General features: G+C 43.1%; 2 pseudogenes; both read right to left on the reverse strand.

Moving 5' to 3' along the window:
• Window positions 1-953: 953 nt before the first annotated feature.
• LOC103588706 lies at window positions 954-1,507 on the reverse strand (annotated as a pseudogene).
• A 2,544-nt stretch (window positions 1,508-4,051) lies between these two features.
• LOC103588712 overlaps window positions 4,052-19,259 on the reverse strand; it is a 16,064-nt pseudogene continuing 856 nt past the window's right edge.

Here is a 19,259-nt window from a genome sequence, read left to right on the forward strand (position 1 = left end):
CACTGGATAGTGTGCTGCTTGGGAAGCGCGGCAGCGCTCCCGCCCGAGGGTTCGGATCCCACATACAGACCGGTTCCCGCTCACTGGCTGAGCGAGGCGCGGGAGCAACACCGAGGGTTGCAATCCCGTTGCCGGTCCCCGGTCCGGTACGGGGGCAACACTGAGGGTTGCGATCCGTTGCCGGACACGGAAAAAAGACAAAAGACAAAAAAAAAAAAAAAATGTTAAGTGGAAACACAAGTTGATGAGCCAGCCACCCAAGAATTCACACTCTGCAAGCTCTAGGCCTGTATTTAATCTCAATCCACCCCTCTGTACACTGCAAAGATTTTGGTGCAACACATCACACCTAGAGAAAGGCATAATGTATTTCCCACTCGTTGAGTCCGAAGACTGGAACTTATATTCTAATGTTAAATTTAAGTTCTAGGTTTAGTTGGGTAAGAATGTCCCTCAGCTGTCATCAATTTTCAGCCATCTCTGGCTGAAATTCATCCCTTTCTGTCACTGACCCAGAAAAAAACCCCACCAAATTCACATACTGTCTGTCAAGAAAAACCTGAAAAACCCTAGAAGATTAAAAAAGGAAGCAGATGATAAAGTCACTGAATAGAAAGCTACCTGGATTAGACAAGGACATATAACTTGGATCTGGGATGATGGAGGAGAAGACATCTCATGGGTGGCTTTTCCTCAAGGGAAATGGGTGTCTCGGCTTATTAGAAAAACAGTTTAGGAGGTTACCACTTTAGTGCAGAGACTGTAAACTAAACCTCTAAGTGAGGGGTGTGTGTGTGTGTGTGTGTGTGTGTGTGTGTGTGTGTGTGTGTGTGTGTGGGTGTGTGTGTGTGTACAGACAGGAGAAAGAAAGGATGATTGGAGCAGGAATCATGTCTACCAGTCTCAAACTAATTCCCACTGCAATCGACAAGGCCACACCAGGGAGTCTGATGTTAATGGCAATGCTCTGTGATGTCCACTACCACTGCCTTCCTCCAGACGAAGAGAAAGTACCCTGTCCCGGCCGTGCTGCTACTGCAGTGCAGAGGTATCTGCTGCAGGTCATGAAGATGAGCATGAGGAAGTAGCCGAGGACCACCTGGATGACATGCAGCACTGCTTGCAGGAGGGGAGGGAAGCTCAGCCTCTGCTGCCCAACAGTTCCGTGTGTCTCCATAGGATGGTTCCATCTGGTCCTGGGACAGGCATGGAATGATAGCGAATGCTGACTTGTGGACTTAGGCAGCAGGCTCTCTGGGGCTATCTTGAGGCCTTCATAGAACATTGCTACTAAAAAACCCAACCACAAAAGCTCCAGCCATTTCCCCAGCTGTATTGTTCATCGAACTGGAAAGGAATAGTAGAAGGTCATAGGCATGACGGTCATTACGTTGCTGTCTCCTCTGCCATGGGAGTGTGAGGCGGAAGTGGCTGGGTAACGGTGAGAAGATGGCATGGTGCCGTTCTGGTCCATATTGTTCATGTCCATATGATGGGAATGATCCATTTTTCCAGGAAAAGTTGTGTCTGGCCACTGGCGTCTCCCTTTCATAATCTTAACCCGTCACCCTGTCACAAATCCTAAGAAACCCCTCCACTTCTGCCCAGCTCGGCGTCCTTGTGAAGCATTTAGTGAACGATGTAGTGACTGGGAAACTCTGGATATCTGTTCTAGTCCATCCATGGCCCATCCTCCAAGCTTAACTGCATGTTACTCTAGTGGCTAGAGGGCCCCAGGACTTCAAGGCCTGTCTCTACATGACAGCCACTTCACAGAGGCCTGTTACCACAGTGCTGCCTAAGGGGTTTTCTAAGAATAAAACAAACTGGTATGTCTATCTGTGACCTGGAACCCCTTATAACCGTTGCCCACTAAGAGATGAAGATTTGACCAAGAAGGGCTTTGGAGCTCTGAGGTCCACTGTAGGAATGCTGGAAAAACAAAGTCGGAACTCTGGCTGGGTTGGAAATTCTTTTTGGGGGGATCAGATGACCTCCAAGTCAGGATGTCACAGATTTTCAGAATGCAACTGTAAAAAGCTCAACTAAATGAAGCTGGCTCTGTCTCAAAAACAGGCATGTCTTTTTAAAAAGGTCTTTGACAAGTGCTCTGAGAGCTGAAATGGATGTAAGTTACTGAGTTACCTAATTCTGTTCCACCTCAAAGGCACTGGAATTATGTCTTCCTATAATATGACATGCCATGAACAGTTCCATTCTATCCAGTGCACTTAATGGTAATGGTGAAAGCCGAGCCCAAAATAAGTGCCTTTAAAAATCCTATCACAATTGTCTCGCAATTGATGAATCCATAAAAGTCTTTCTCTAAAAGAGCTTCATTGTCATGTTAAGAGGAGAAATTGGTCCCCCACGATGACTATGCATTAGGTGTTCCTAATATATTTTCAAAGAGACAAGGCTAGGTCTCCCAGTTGTGGCTTTAGTCCAGGTTTTTGTCCTGTTGAACACAGAGTCTGAGGATGGGATGGATACCATGACCATGCATGGATCCTTTTGTGGCCAGAAACAGCCCTTGGCCTATGGGACTCCATGAGGTATTCTGACCAAATGCCAAAGTGTTTGGTGGATTTAAAATGTAAGTGTACAAACTGATCTACCACAGTGCCAGAACTCAGAAACACACGTGCTCTCATACCCCAAACCCAAAACTCTCTCCACCCTAAGATCTGTTCCTTCAGCAGCTGTCTAGTGACATAGCTATGAAAGCTGGAGAATCAGGTAAGTTCCTTTGAGGAGTATCTGGCTGCTACCCACAGTGGACTTCAAAGACAGGTCAGTACCTTCCTCCCTGGCTCCCATCACTACAATATCCATTTGGACCACCAATGTCAGCTTCTGGGAATCAGAGGGTTTATTCACTGCAGGGCTTGGGACCTGTCAGTTGGCAGACTATCCTGTGGGGGGAAGCTGGACACCTGGGAGAGAGTTTCTGGGAGGAAGTGGAGCTCTGAACTGTTGTCCCTCCAGAGGAAGAGCTGCTAGAAGAAACCCCATGTTAGGAGCTAGAGCCAGAAAGGGGGGATTAGTCAGATGGCCCTGAAGAGTTGCCATATGGCTCAGGGAAGTGGAGGACGAGACTGGATTCTTATGGGGCCCCAAGAGACATCTGTGGCAAACTGCAGAGTTGCAATTGAGACTCTTCCTCCTCTGGAAAGCTTTGCTGGGGGAAGCCCAGCAGTAGAGCTCTTTGTAGCCAGAAAGAACTCTTGGGGTTTTTCTCCTCAGAGGACTGCCCCAGTGCCACTGTTCGTTCAGCCAGAAAATTGAGGGGGTGATTACAGAGTTGGGCTTTAGAAAGTTCCCTTTTGCTTTCATAAATAAGAGATCTGTGACTTTTTCCTCAGGTGCTGTCTTAGTCCATTCAGGCTGCTGTAACAAGATTACCATGAAATGGGTGGCTTATAAATAACAGAAATTTGTTCCTCACAGTTCTGGAGGCTGGGAAGTCCAAGATCAGGGTGCCAGCATGGCTGGTTCTGGTGAGGGTCTTCTTCTGGGTTGCAGATGGTCAGCTCCTCCTTGTGTCCCTGCATGGTGGAAGGGACAAGGGAGCTCTCTGGGGCCTCTTCTATAAGGGCACTAATCCCATTCATGAGGGCTCCACCCTCATGACTTAGTCATCTCTCAAAGACCGCACCCTCCTAATGCCATCACCTTAGGGGTTAGAATCTCAACATAGGAATTTGTTGGGGGAGGCACAAACATTCAGTTCATAGCAAGTGCTTTCCAGAGTGTAGAGAACATGAATTCAGAGCTCCCGCTTGCTTTAATAGTCAACAGAGCCAGTTCCTTGGACACAGCTTTGAACAAGTGAACTAAAGTCATAATTAAAGTCTTTATCCAATGAGTTCTGCAGGTTGGGAGAAACAGGATTGGCAAGGCTACCAGACAGATGCCTTGCATGAGAGCATCTTGTTGGAGGTCCCAACGTGCAGAGCTCTTCCCTGATACTCTGCAGGCAAAGCAAGGGAGCTGCCGATTTGGGCCCATAGGATGAGAACCTTTTCACCAGGCTTAGTCTATGATTCCTTCACCCTGATTTGGAAAGAGCCATTACTTTCTTCTTGGTCAGTACTGATGCTGGGGACCCATGGCGTGGTCTGCTCTCCTCATACAGAAACCTGATCTGTACCCAGCCTGGGGACCAGAGAGTTTGCATTCCAGCATCCAAGCAAGCTTTCACGTAGTCCTCCCCAGATGGGGTCTTGTTTCCTTCCAGATCACAGCCCTCCAGGTTTATCTGTACCACAAGATAGCACCTCCCTGATTTTGTCATTCCATTGGCATTTATTCCTGGCTCTGCTCCCCTTTTCTTCTTCCTTACCAGAACAAACCTGTCCGCTCAGCTCCTTGTCCTCCTCTTCCAGCATCTTTGCGATCTTTGCTTGTGTCTGGCATTCATCCTGGCACATGGCCATCTGCTCTGGCATTGTCCTGCCAATGGCTTCTTTAAGTTTCTGTAGTGCTCCTTCAGATGCACCCCTCAGCTTCAGAGGTGAAGTTTTTGAGCGGGTATGATCAGGGCATCCTTGCTGCAGGGCAGGCAGGAAGCGAGATAGCCACGCACCTCACAGCAGATCTGGCTGCTCAGCTTCCAAATGTGGACCTACCTGCCCGGTAGGATGCCCTTAGTATCCTGGGTGGGACACTTCCCTTTGCTTTCCCCCTCAGCAGCCCCAGCAGCCTGAACCAGCTCCTCAATTCGCCTCTCCGGGCAGCACTGGCAGGCCTTTGGGGAGGGAAGAGAATTCTGAATTCCTGGTCCAGTCCCACTGCAAGGGAATCTCTTTCACCATCTGTATCACAGAAGGGTCTTCCTTCTGGAGACTCCCTGGGCAGCTGCTTTAAGTCCAGATCAGTCGGGGAGACCATGGCAGTGGCTGCCTGAGGCAAGTCGTTATCCCGAAGGTTGAGAATGGGGAGGGAGGTGCCCCCCAATTCCCACAGGCTTGTGCTCCTTGTCCCTGTTTCCCCTGGGCCGATTTCTTCCTGGAATTTCTCAAAAGTCTCTTTATTGCTTTAAAGCAATAAAGAGCATTTCTTTTTGTTCTCTTACCAGCACTGAAAGCTGTGAAGCCAGCTTTGGAAAACCTGGGCTTTGTTCATTTCTTCTCCTTATCTAAAGTGTCATCTCTCTGCTTCTTTATCTTCTCACCACCTTCCTTCGACTTCTTCTTTGGTGATTTTTCCTCTTTTCTCCAATGAAGTCATTGTCAGATTCTGATGTTGGTGGTAGCTGCAGGGTTCTCAAGTTAAAGTAAAATTCTCCATCCTCTGTGGTCAGAGAAGCAGGAACAAGCTCATCCTATGCTTCAAGTCTAAACCAGTCAATGAAGGAATCTGATTCATCACACGCATCGCCCATACTGATCACGTCCTGTATTTGGTCTTTTGATGATTCTTTCCACCCTTGTTTCCAGGCTGAAGACCCCGCACTTTCTCCTGGGCATTCTTCACCAGCTCTGGGTAGAAGAACTCTGGGCAGTGCTTGCTGTCTGGGTTCAAGAGGGAGGTGCTGCAGCCAGCTTAGAGTGTCAATGCTGTTCTGCTCAGCCAACCTCCTCTTGCCTGGAGTTTTTTAAAAATCTGGGATTCAAAGGGCCTGGGAGAGGGCCGGCCCGTGGCTCACTCGGGAGAGTGCTGTGCTGATAACACCAAGGCCACGGGTTCGGATCCCATATAGGGATGGCCGGTTTGCTCACTGGGTGAGCGTGGTGCTGACAAAAGGCCTGGGAGAGAGGTAAACTGGATCCTGTGGGATTCTGATATGACTACAAACAAATCTTGGCAGTTGCTTCTGTATGGCTTCTTTCTCACAAATGCTAGAGCATCACGGGCTGCAAATGTCCCCTTTCTTGCAGAATGGGCCAAGAAGCATGGGCTGGAGCTCTAGTTAGTAATTGGGCCCTGAAGCAAGTCTGCCAACAGTGGCATGTACAGTTCCACGGTCCATATCCACAGATTAAAAAGTTCTCATGAGAGTCAGGAAGGAGGGGGAAAATCCCAATTCAAGTTCTGTGAAACATCTCAGGGAACAGTGGGGTGGCTTGTACTTAATGCCCTGGGAGAGCACAGAGATCTGGCTTTTTGAAAAAAGAACATTCACTTAAAACTCAACAAGCAGAAAACAATCCAATTAAAAAAATGGGCAAAATATCTGAACAGACACTTCACTGAAGAAATACAAATGGCAAATAAACATATGAAAAGATGCTCCATATCATATATCATCCAGGAAATGCAAATTAAAACAACGAGATACCTCTGTACACCTATTAGAACAGCCAAACTCCAAAACGCTGGCAACATCAAATGCTGGTGAGGATTTGGAGTAACAGGAACTCTCATTCATTGCTGGTGAGAATGCAAAATGGTACAGCCACTTTGGCAGCCACAGGTTGGCAGTTTTTTACAGAGCTAATTACATTGTTACCATACGACCCAGCAATTGTGCTTCTATTTGTTTACCCAAATGAGTTCAAAATTTACATACACACAAAAAGCTGCACGCAAATATTTATAGCAGCTTTATTCACAATTGCTAAAACTTGGAAGCAACAAAGATGTCCTTCAGTAGATAAACAGATAAATACATGGCGGTGCATCCAGACAATGGAATATTATTCAGTGCTAAAAAGAAATGAGTTATCAAGCCATGAAAAGACTTGGAGGAACCTTAAACACATATTGCAAAGTGAAATAAGCCAATCTGGAGAGCCTTCTTTCTTTTCTGTATAACTCCAACTATATGACATTTTGGAAAAGGCAGAACTATGGACAGTAAAAAGATCAGTGGTTGCCAGGGGGTAGAGGAAACGGAGTGGGGGAATAGGCAGAGCACAGCGGACTTTTAGTGCAGTGTAACTATGTCCTATGATATTATAATGGATACATGACATTATACATTTGTCCAAACCCATAGAAGGTACGCCACCAAAAGTGAACTCTAATGTACACTACGGACTCTGGGTGATGATGATGTGTCAGTGCAGGTTCATCAGAACTCTGGTGCAGGATGGTGATAGTGGGTGAGGGGGGGCATTTGGAACTTTCTGCACTTTCCAATCAATTTTTTTTCTGTAAATGTAAAACTGCTCTAAAAAATAAAGACTATTAGTTTTTTTTGTTTTTTTTTTAAAGCACTCAAAACAGCAGTACAACAGACCTTCTGCAAAATGGCATTTGGCAGACAAGAGCAGCATCTGGAGCACAGTGGAGTGTGGTCACTGAGCTCAATGCCCAGAGGAGAGAGAGGGGACCAGGCTTCCTGGGGCCATGGCCAAGCAGAGCCTCCAAAGGCAAAGGAATAGCCCTGTGTGCACTGCATGAAACTGATGGCCTTAAGGGAGAGGGGAGTGGGGTCCACAGGTATGGGGCGGCACTGAGGGACAGGGTGCTGGTGGTCAGAGCCCAGGGAGGGGAGAAGGAGCCTGCGCTCATTTTAATGGATGTTATGGCCTTCACTGGTCTCCTGGAGCATCCCAAACATAGTCATTTTTAAGTCTTTTTCTGTTCTATAACATTGACTTCACCTGTATTGAGTTCATATCGGAGTCTTTAGTTTGTTAGATGCTTTTTTCTTAGCATGAGAATTTTTCATCTGTTCTAGAATTTTTTTTGCACATTCATTTGGAGTGTCTTTTCTTTTCGTTTTCCTTTTTGTTTGTTTTATGTTCACGTACATTCTTTCTCTGCTGAGCTGTTTGTCAATTGCCTCTACTCAGCACCCCTTTAGCAGCAGGAAATTGATTACAAGTGTCACGCACGCCTTCTATTTCCTGGGTTTGTTATTCCAGACAGATTTGAAGAACCATTGTCTTATTTATTTTTATTATAACATGGTTGATTGTGCATATATGTGGGGTTCAGAGTTGAATATCAATACCTGTGTACAATATGTGATGCTCAAATCATGATAATTAGTATATTCAACTTTATACAATGTAATTGTTTTCGTGTCCTTTTACCAATTCCTCCCTTTCCCCTCGTCTTCTTCCCCCTTTCCCACCTCTGGTAACCTCAGTTCTGTTGTCTCCTTTTGAAAGTTCAACATATTACTGTGATTGTTGTTTCTTTTTTTCTTTTTCTTTTTTTTCTCCTTCCTTCCTTCCTTCCTTCCTTCCTTCCTTCCTTCCTTCCTTCCTTCCTTCTCAGCTCCCACTCATGAGTGAGAACACGTGGTATTTCTTTTTCTGTGCCTGGCTTATTTCACTTAATATAATTTTCTCCAAGCTCATCCATGCTGCTGTGAATGGTAGAATTTCATTCCTTTTTATGGTTGAGTAGTATCCCATTGTGTATATATACCACATTTTCCTTATCCAGTCATCTGTTGATGGACATCTAGGTTGGTTCCATATCTTGGCTACTGTAAATACAGCTGTGATGAACATGGGGTACAGGTATCCCTTTGACATGATGACTTCCATTCCTTTGGGTGTATACCCAGCAATGGGATTGCTGGATCTTATGGCAGTTCTATCTGTAGTTGTTTGAGGAACCTCCATGCTGTTTTCCATAATGGCTGCACTAATTTACAGTCTCACCAAAAGTGTAGGAGGGTTCCCTTTTCTCTGCATCCTCACCAGCATTTGTTATTCTCTGTCTTTTTGATAATAGCCAGTCTAACCTAGATGAGATGATATCTGAGTGTGGTTTTGATTTTCATTTCCCTGATGCAGAGTAATGTTGAGCATTTTTTTCATGTGTCTATTGGCCATTTGCATGTCTTCCTTTGAGGAATGCCTATTCAGCTCCTTTGCACACTTTTTAATCGGGTTATTTGGTTTTTTACTGTTAAACTGTTTGAGTTCCTTGTATATTCTGGATATTAATCCTTTGTTGGATGCATAATTTGCAAATATTTTCTCCCACTCTGTAGGTTGTCTTTTTGCTCTGTTAACTATCTCTTTTGCTATACAGAAGCTTTTTGGTTTGATATAATCCCATTTGTTTATTTTTCCTTTTGTTGCTTATGCTTTGGGGGCAATGTTCATAAAGTCTTTGCCCAGTCCTACTTCCTGAAGTGTTTCCACTATGTTTTCTTTTAAGAGTTTTATAGTTCAGGTCTTATATCTAAGTCTTTAATCCATTTTGAGTTGATTTTGGTATATGGTGAGAGGTACAGGTCTAGTTTCATTCTTCTGCATATGGATGTCCAGTTTCCCAGCACCATTTATTGAAGAGGCAGTCTTTTCCCCAATATATGTTCTTGGTGCCTTTGTCAAAGATCAGTTGGCTGTAAGTTTGTGGATTGATTTCTGGGTTCTCTATTTTGCTCCATTGGTCTATGTGTCTGTTTTTATGCCAATATCATGCCATTTTTGGTTACTATAGCTTTGCAGTATTATTTGAAGTCAGGCAGTGTTACGCCTTTGGCTTTATTTTTATTTTTTGCTCAAGATTGCTTTGGCTCTTCTTGGTCTTTTGTTGTTCATATGAATGTTAGGATTGTTTTTTCTATTCTGTGAAGAATGTCATTGGCATTTTGATGGGGATTGCATTAAATTGGTAGATCAGTTTGGGTAGTATGGACATTTTCACAATGTTAATTCTTCCAATTCAAGAGCATGGAATGTCTTTCCATCTTTTTGTGTCCTCTTTAATTTCTTTCAACAGTGATTTATAGTTCTCATTGTAGAGATCTTTTACCTCCTTGGTTAAATTGATTCCTAGGCTTTTGGGGGGGGTTTTGGTGACTATTATAAATGGGCTAGCTTTCTTAATTTCTTTTTCTGCTAGTTCCTTGTTGGAGTATAAAAACGCTACTGATTTTTGCATGTTGACTTTGTATCCTGCAACTTTGCTGAAATAGTTTACCAACTCTAAGAGTTTGGTTTTTTTTTTTTTTTGTAGTGTCTTAAGGTTTTTCTACATATAGGATCATGTCATCTGTAAATAGGACAGTTTAACTTTGTCTTTTCCAATCTTGATGCCCTTTATTTCTTTCTCTTGCCTGATTGCTCTAGCTAGTACTTCCAGTACTATGTTAAATAGGAGTGGTGACAGTGGGCATCCTTGTCATTGAAGAACCATTGTCTTTGATAAATGAAACCATCATTTACACACTGATCCTGTGTGAATCATCTCTTGGGATGTGATTCTGCACCAGCTCACACTTCTCTCTTACCAGGTCCCCAGCCATACCTTCTTTCCAGGTGGAGGTTCTGCCTCTGTGTGCACAGACTGCATTCGATTTTTTGTGAGCTTGACCCCAGTAGAGGTTTGGTGCAGGTGCCACCTGCTTCTTCTGTACAAACTAATCTAGGATTTTTGCTTCCATTTTGCTTGGGAGATAGAGAAAACCTTTCTGCAGTGAAAGAGAATGAAGCAGAAATGCAGAGTGAAGCAAAACCTAGGACAGGGAGAGAGGAATTCATGAATTCCCCATTTTCCTCAAGCCCTGTTCTCTGCCCTTCCTGAAGCTTGATTATATAATTCTTCCTTAGATTCCAGGAGACACCTCAGTATCCTTACAATACCTCTCCCATTTATTTTTTGCTTAAGCTAGCTCCAGTGGGTTTTGGATACTTGCAATCAAACGAGGTATGGTGAATCTGTGTCTGTTGGGCACAGCTGAAAGGTTGGAGAAACAGTCACTGAGGCTTTTAGCACAAAGCACTGGGCTGGGGAAGGTGGTTCTCAGGAGCTCTCCAGGAAATTATCACAATTCTCAAGTGCCAAGCAATGATCCAACCATCTCAGTCTCCAGCTGCAAAGTGGGAACTTAGGAGGGGTTTGGTAAGCCATGGCATTTGGCCACAATGACCGACAGGTGGGAAATCACGGACAATTCCAAGAGTCTGGAGCTCACAGAGAACTCGGAGAAAATGGGGTTTGCAGAGGAAACTTAGAAGTGGGTGGTAGCCATGCAAAGTTGACAACAATTGAGCCCAAGGACCCTTGAAGAGAAGAAAATAGTCATGTATCGAGAGCCAGAGAACTTCTCCCAAAGCAACAATGGCTGAACCAAATGACATCCAAGGTTTCTCCCAGTTTTAAGATATGCTGAATCTTTAACATGACCCAGAATGATGCCCCCTATAGCTTCTTCAATAACAAAGAAAAAGTGAAAGGTTGTGGAGCTGGTCCACTCTTAGTAAAGTAGCAAGAGCCCCTTGTACACTGGCCTGTGATTGGGAAGGTGATCCCCAGGGCTTTAGCATAGTTTGTTTTTCTCATAACTTTGATTTTCCCGAACAAACTAGCCCTTGCTCCAATCTTAACCATCTCTCATTGGATCTGTCCCCTGATTTTTTGTGCTGTGACCTCTCTGCCCCAGCTTACCTGCTCAGTGCTGGGCCACGAATGGTGTCATTATTCCCAGCTTGGCTGGAGAGGACAGAAACACTTTGCCTCCTTTGTCTCCTTAGCCAGTTGCTATATGTACAAGGACCTGGGAACAAGGACCCATGTCTTCCTCCCACTTAAGAAATTATCCCATCTTTTTCAAACCTCTTTCTTCTTCAGCCAGTCTATTTTGCTCTCATCTCTTCACTGAATATGTAACATCTTTCTTGTACATTAAGAGCTTGGAGAGACTTCCTTGTCTTAGTCACGTGATTTCCAAATGTGTTAATTATGCATTAGTCATATACTCTGAGCTTTTGACACTAATGTCATTTTACTGGACTGGGGAGAAGGTACTTGTAGGGGTTATATAATCTTCAGACTTGCTGACAGGGAATTTCACCACTATTAATATGCTTAAGTGGGGTTCTCATTTTTGATTCATTGTCCTGATGAAATAAAATCGTTTTGGTATTTTTTTCCTTTCAGTCAGCATTTTCTTTTATCTGGATTTTCAACTTTACTTCCGTAGACAAATATCATTGAAAGACTGAGGTAATATTGATGGTCTAAACAGAGGACTCAAAATTCCTATACTGGAGATTAATGGTTGTTTTGGTTCCTTTTGTCAAAGTAAAGCACATAGCACTATTTTATCTCCTCAAATTTTAGTTTCAAAAAGGATGCACAGTTTAATACTCATAAACATGGTGAAATTAATCAATCAGAAATGCTACAGTTCCTTCATAGTTGCAAATGGTATGATTATCAAATAAACTGACACAGAACACTTGGCAGCTTTTTCCTTGTTATACGCTGTAATTAATCTTGAAACCAGCTATATTTGTCAGTTTTCAAAAATAAGCCAGTGAAACATGCAGTTAACACATGGCATGGTTCTATGACAAATAGATATGATTCATGGTCCAGAGCAGGTTCATGCTCAAACCAGCTTTGCCTTTGATTAAATGGCAATGAATATTTATATAGAATCTTCCAAGTACTTAAGGAAACCATGTATTTGAGGCTGAAATGCATATACTACCACTTTGTCTTTTCAGCAGCATAGATTCAATAGTTTTTGGTCTAACCTGTTTTTTGGGGTCCCATCTGTACAATTATAGCAATAATGAATTGTGGCAATTAAAATATATGTCTTCAAATTCTTTGGCTCTCTTCCCAGGTGGGTCCTATGGCCTCTCCACCTGAATTTGGAGAGATTTATCTGTAACCAATAAAATCAGCAGAAGTGAGTGGTCCACGTAACTTTTTGAGGCTAGTTCATAGAATGCCATGTAGCTTCCACTTGTTTCTCTTGAGACATGTGCTGTGGGGGAAGCCAGGTGCCATGTAAGAAGTCTAACTACCCTGAAACTCATGCCGCTGGGGCCATGTGGAGGCACTCCAGTTGACAGCTGAGGTGAATTTCCAGCCAAGAGCCAAACTGCCAGCCATGTGAGTGAGCCATTTTGGACTTCCAATTCAGTTGAGCCTTCAGATGACTTCAGTCTTTGAGAGACCCCAAGCAAGAACTGCCCAACTGAGACCCTCTCTAAATAATTTTGGGGGTAAATTCTGCATCTTTAGGAGACTCAAAATGCACATAACATTAAAGGCTCTGATAAGTCCTGCAGCAAGACATCTATTTAACCAAAACTTATTTAGCCACAGAGCCATTTTGTCTTGAGACGAGACATCTATTATCATATAATAGACAGAATTAGCACTCTGATAAATACATTTTGGGAAATACTGGCCTTCAGGTATAACTAAGGACCATAGCTTGGCTCAGTTCAGAATGAAAGTCTGCTGCCATTGCAATAGTTGGTTAATGCCATCTTGATAAAGAAATCAAACTCCCGTGGGGAGCTATGAGGAACAGGAGGGGTGGAGGATCTGAAGTACCATATCAGAAAATAAGAAGTTATTGGTTAAACCAGAAACTACATACAAACACAGGAAATATGTCAGCAAAAACTGGGAAGAAAGTTACTTTTGAATAGGGAAATAGTTGAGTTTTAAAATTTCCTTTTGGTTCTGCCTCTTTTGGTTGTCCAAGGAGTGGCAGAAACTCCTGGCTGGGACTCAGGGCAAATCAATTATCTATCTATCCATTCATCCTCACTAATTTCATTGGAATAGGTGATATATTCATATAGTGCTATGGTTTGAAAGTGTGTGTCCCTCCAAAATGCATATCTTGGAACGTAAACCCCAAAGTGATAGTATTAAGAGGTGGGGCCTTTGAGAGGCGATTAGGCCATGAGGGTTCTGTCCGCACGGATGGCTTTAGTGACCTTGTAAAAGGGCATGATGGAGTGAGTTCATCATTCTTTGTCCTTCTGCTGTGTGAGAATGCAGCAAGAGATACCATCTTTGAAGCAGAGAGCCCTCACCAGATACTAACTCTGCAGGTGTCTTGATTTTGGGCTTCCCAGCCTTTAGGGAAGAGGCTGTAAGAAATAAATTTCTATTCTTTATAAATTACCCAGTCTAAGGTATTTTCTTATAGCAGCATGAATGGATTTTGTGAATTTTACTCTATATAAAATAAATTTTATATAGAGTAAAATTCACAAGGCGCAAAGTGATGTACACTGAAAACTCTCCCTCCCACTTTGTCTTCCAACCACAGTGTATCCAATTTTCTGTCTATCTTTCCAGGGTTAATTTAGGCATATATAAGCAACTACATATATATGTTCTTGAAAACACTTATTAATAGCATACTATACATATTGTATTCTGCACCTCGCTTTTTTTATGTAAAAATATATATTTAAAGTCATTCCCTATCCATACATGGAAGCTTCCTTATTATTTTTCTCATATCCACCTAGTATTCATTTGTATGGATATACCACAAGGTAATTAACCAGTCACTTATTAACCAGTCTTTTCCTATTACAAACAATGATGTAATGAATAAACTTGAACATGCATCACTTAGCATGTGTAGAGCTTATCTGAAAATAAATGGCTGGAATGGAATTGCTGGGTCAAGTGACGGCAGGTGCCTGGACCAGCTTTTATGACTACTGCAGATGCTGACTGCTAAAAGCTCACTCCTGGTTTCTTTTCTAGGGAACTGCTGTTGGCTGACAGTTGCTGACTGGCCTGAAGATTTCTTGAAAGTTGTGCACCCTTCTGTGGGCAGCCCTTGGCCCATGACTGGCAGATGCATAGGTATAATGGCTCAGCCTCCTTGTCTCTGGGCAGGACAGTCTCTGTAATGCAGTTTTCACTCAAGAGCTCCTTATGGGATCAGGCTGAGGCTAGACTTTTGAAAGCACATCTTGCCCTGGCTCCTTCCCCTTCCACCCTGCTTCCCTTATTCCCCTGCAGGTTTCTCCTGAGAACATTCATTCAATAAGTCATCGGTACAGAGTCCCTGTCTCAGCCTCTGTTTCTAGGGAGCTTAGCCTAAGGCAAACGGTATGTGCACAGGCAATTTTTATAGATTTTGTAAATATTGCTCAATTGCCCTTCATAAAGGTCATACCAATTTAGACTCGTTCTAGCAAACAGGTTGGCCAGTTAGCTTACTTGGTTAGAACGTGGTGTTGATAACACCAAGGTCCAGGGTTTAATCCCTGTACCAGCCAGCCACCAAAAAATAAATAAATTTAAAAAAGGAAATAAATAAAAAGATATTTAAAAATAGACTCATCCTAGCAATGTAAGAAAGTGTTAGGGAAAATATTGTCATCTTAATTACTCATCAAATATTAGCAAAACAATGAATATATGCAGTATCACATTTGGTGCATTGTACCCGCACATTTTTTTTTTTTGTTTCCAGAGGAACAGGAACACATGTCTGCTTAAATAAGTTATGTTTCCATCTCAACAGTCATGTGACCACTGACCATATGGCCCTTCCATTTGCTGTGGGTGTCAGGCAGTGTTGAAAAGTAGCTGGCTAGCAGGTCCATGAGGAAAAGGTTGGGTTAGGACGGGTTAGTATATTTTAGGATATAATAAGATATAAGGACCAGTGTCTCTCTCTTTTTTTAAATCTTGACAAAGCATGGAACACCCAGATGAGAGGAAAGTCTTTGGGACCCATAGGGAGATCAAACTTGATCAATGCCTCACGGTTTGCATAAGCCAAAGGCAGCCTACTGTGGGCTTTGGGGTCAGGCAGACTTGGGATCCAGTCCCAGCTCTGCTACCTTATCTCTTTGAGTCTTGGTTTCATTTTCAGTAAAACTGTAATAATAATATCTGTCTTGCAAAGTTATTATGAGGATTCAATGTGTTTGGTTCCTGGTAGGGGTTCTGTAAAGAGTATTGAGAAGGTAGTAGTAGGAACTGTGGTTATTATTATTGGAGAGCTCTCATCGATTATGATGGAAGATTTCAGCCCTAGGGAAGTAGGTTTAGCACAAAGGAGGGAAGCCCGGGAGAAAGGCTCCTGGTCTTCAAGTGCCAGCAGCCCCATTTTGACCACTTCCTCACACTGTCCTATTCCAATCCTTCTACCCTAACAAACACCCACACCCTCCACAACTGTCTCCATCTCCCAGCTCATTCAGGAGCTTGTGTAAACAGCCAATAAAAGAAAGCAAAAGCATGTGAGCAGCAGGATTTTCTCTTCTGGAAAATGCTTGGGAATCCAATGACCTGACACCCAAGAAGAAGGACTGACTGTCTATATAGCCAGGGATTTTAACGGGGAGAAGTTCTCCCATTTCCACCGAGGACAACATAAATGGAAATAGAAAAGCTAGAGCAAAACGGATAAAGATGGACCTAGACCCTCAGTGCTAGAAGATTCCATACTGTGAACACATTGCTCTGAGTTTGAGTGTAGTCCAGCTTTATAATTCAGCATTGGCTTTGTATTGTCTGAGCTACCCAAAGGAATCCCCATGCATAATACAAATACACACATTAAGAACAAAGCCAAGGACTGTGTTTTTTCAGAGCCCTCATTATGCTTAAAATCATTTCTGGGGGACGTTTCAAATTATCTTCTTTAGTTATATTCCCCACTGTTGGCCTGCTCATGAACATTGATGTTGCATAATGGGTAAGGTTGTGAGCAAGTTTATTTGCTTATTTGTTTTGGTAGCGGAAGGGAGGTTTTTTTGAGAAAAGAAAATTGGAACATTTGTTTAAGAAAAGTTTGTGTTGAAAGAGTTTTCTGTTTTGGAAAAATACGAAAACCAGATCTGTTCTGAGCCTTTCATGTTTGAGAGTATGTCTTTGCATCTTGTAAAATAATCACTTCATAAATCATTTATCCTCTTTTCCAGAATAAAAAACCTCTTGGTACTTACACTTTAGAGAACTTATAGATGCAGATTGGAAGTGAAGTGTGCTCCTAGTTTTTTGTTTTTGCTTTTCCTTCTGCAGTAAGGAGGCAGATTGGGTAAGGGCATGTGTGGTACACGCATTCACCAGGATCCAGGCTGCCATGTTGCATAACTCTAAAGGACACTATTCCATTGTATCCTGTGTGAATGGCACCCCCTGGAACACAACAGTATAAATATTAATCCCTTTAGTTGTATATTAGTAATGTCCACATTTTGTTTTCATATGCCACTTTTGGGGGCTTGCCTCATCTAGTGTCCCTAGGAAGCATTACCTACAGTCCAAGCCACTATGGCAACAACTTAAGGTCAATATTGTCAGAATAGAAGCTGGCAACCAAACCCAGTTTAAGATACTCTCCTTTCTCTGAGCACCACTGGGCTGTAGAAGAGTGATTAAGACCTAGCCCCAGCACACAGGTACTCACAAGTGACCCATCTAGGACAGTAGATTTTGGTCCTGTGGTATATGGGTTTGGTGATGATGTTTTTTCAAACAAAAACCAGGACAAATGGTCTGGGAAAAGATTATTTATGGTCTGTTAATATATTCAAAAGGAGTCTTACAAATAGCTTTTAGTTATTTGTGTGACAAATCATTGTGTAGAAAAGAATGAAATTGTGATATTGAAGTTGTCCTAGGAACCTCAAATGCTTGCTACCTATAATATGAATAGCTACCATCTACTGAGGGATTATTACTGAAGCTTCAAATAAGTGCTTTACAAAATTATCTCATTTTTTCCTCAGGACAACTCTAGGAGGGTTGCACTATTAATTCATTTTTAGAGAGGATAACTGAGGTTTCAAGAAGAGAAATAGCTTGCCAAGGTCATGTAGCTAGTAAGTGGTAGAGCTGACATTCGCACCCAGGCTGGTGGGACCCATTCTCTTCAACTACCAGGCACTGTACTAGCCCTCGTATTTGGTGAGGGCTTTTCCTTTTTGATTGGCAAATTTTACTATTTTATCTGGTTCTGGAATGCAGCAAAAGTTCCATGTGGCCTAGAGATTTGCAACTCTCTCCTGTTGGTGCATTAGAAAGTCCCTATATCTTCAACTTGGTTTAGGACAATAAACATTTATTCAGTGTCTACTTGGTACCAGGCACTGGGTTAATGGTTATGAAATAGAAAGATTAATAAATATCAATACTGCACTGTTCCTACCCTCAAGACGTATGGATTAGAGGAAAAAGGCAAGTACCTAAATAACTGTAACATAAAGCCAACTCTAATAAGTGACATATTTGGGAAGCTAATTGTTAAGAATGCTTAGAGGATGCAGAAATAAATTCCTACTAGGGAGAGTTCCTATAGGAATTGGCATTTAACTAGGGCACTGGAAGATTGTAGAACTATCATGGTTACTATGGTTGTGTAACAATTTACCTCAAAACTTAGTGCCATTAAACAATCGTTTTAGTTTGCTCACAATTTTATGTTCAGAAATTCAGGAAGGTCTCAGCTGAGCAGTTGCTGCAACTGTCTCTCCAGCAGTTGCCATCATGTGTGACTGGGGCTGCGATCATCTGAAGGCTTGAGTGTCTGGACATCCAAGATGGTGCACTCACAGGGCTGGGAGCTCAGCTGGGCTGCCAACTGGAGTGCCTACACATGGCCCTTCTGGAATGGTGGTCTCAGGCAAAAAAGTTGCATGGGCTTTTCTGACCTAGCCTTCTGACCCATGTGGCATCACTTCTGCCACATTCCACTGGTATCGATTGATGCAAAGGCCAGCCTGGATTCAACGGGAGGGACCATAGGCCCCACCTCTCAATGGAAGGAGGGTCAAGGTCACATTGAGAAGAGAATGTGGAATAGGAGATATTGTTGCAGCCATCCTTGGAAAACACAGACTGCCACGAGGACATGACAGGTAGCGGTGTGGGCCAAGGGCCTTTGAGTCAGATAAAACAGCAGGAGAAAGACAGAGGGATGTTCAAAGTGCATTTGAAGAAGGGTAGGTTGTCTGGTATACCTGGAGTGAGGAGTATGATGAATTGGGAGAGATAAATTTGGAAAAGTATTTTGGGTTCTGTCTACAGAGGGCTTTGAAAATCAGAACGCTGAGTCTGGATTTTATTGAAAGGCAATTTAAAGATGAGATTAAGAGCATGGCTTTGGGGTCAGCTAGAACTCTTTCCAGAGCCACCCTTGACTAGATGTGTGACCTTGGGTGAATTCCTTACTGTTCCTGAGACTCAATGTTCCTCCCTGCAAAAGGGAGAAAACTATAACTTTGTTGCAGTTTTACTTCATAGGATAAGATCATGCATGTAAATCACTTAGCATATAATGAAGAGTGGCTATTTTAATTATTACTCTGATAGTAATAAGGTAGCCAGTGGGAGTTTCTGAGGATAAAATAACATGATCATGTCTGTCATTCAGAAAGATACCAGTGGGCAACTAATAGTCCTCAAGTCAGGAAGACCAGTTAGGAAGAAAGGACATTCACCTAGTTAAGAAGTCATGAGAGGGCCGGCCCGGTGGCGCACTGCTACAGTGCGCCGCTTGGGAGTGCGGCGGCGCTCCCGCCGAGGGTTCGGATCCCACATACAGACCGGTTCCCGCTCACTGGCTGAGTGAGGTGCAGGTGCGACACTGAGGGTTGCGATCCCGTTGC

This window comes from Galeopterus variegatus, unplaced genomic scaffold (genome assembly GCF_000696425.1).
Source record: "Galeopterus variegatus unplaced genomic scaffold, G_variegatus-3.0.2 Scaffold607, whole genome shotgun sequence".
Classification (NCBI taxonomy): Eukaryota; Metazoa; Chordata; class Mammalia; order Dermoptera; family Cynocephalidae; genus Galeopterus; species Galeopterus variegatus.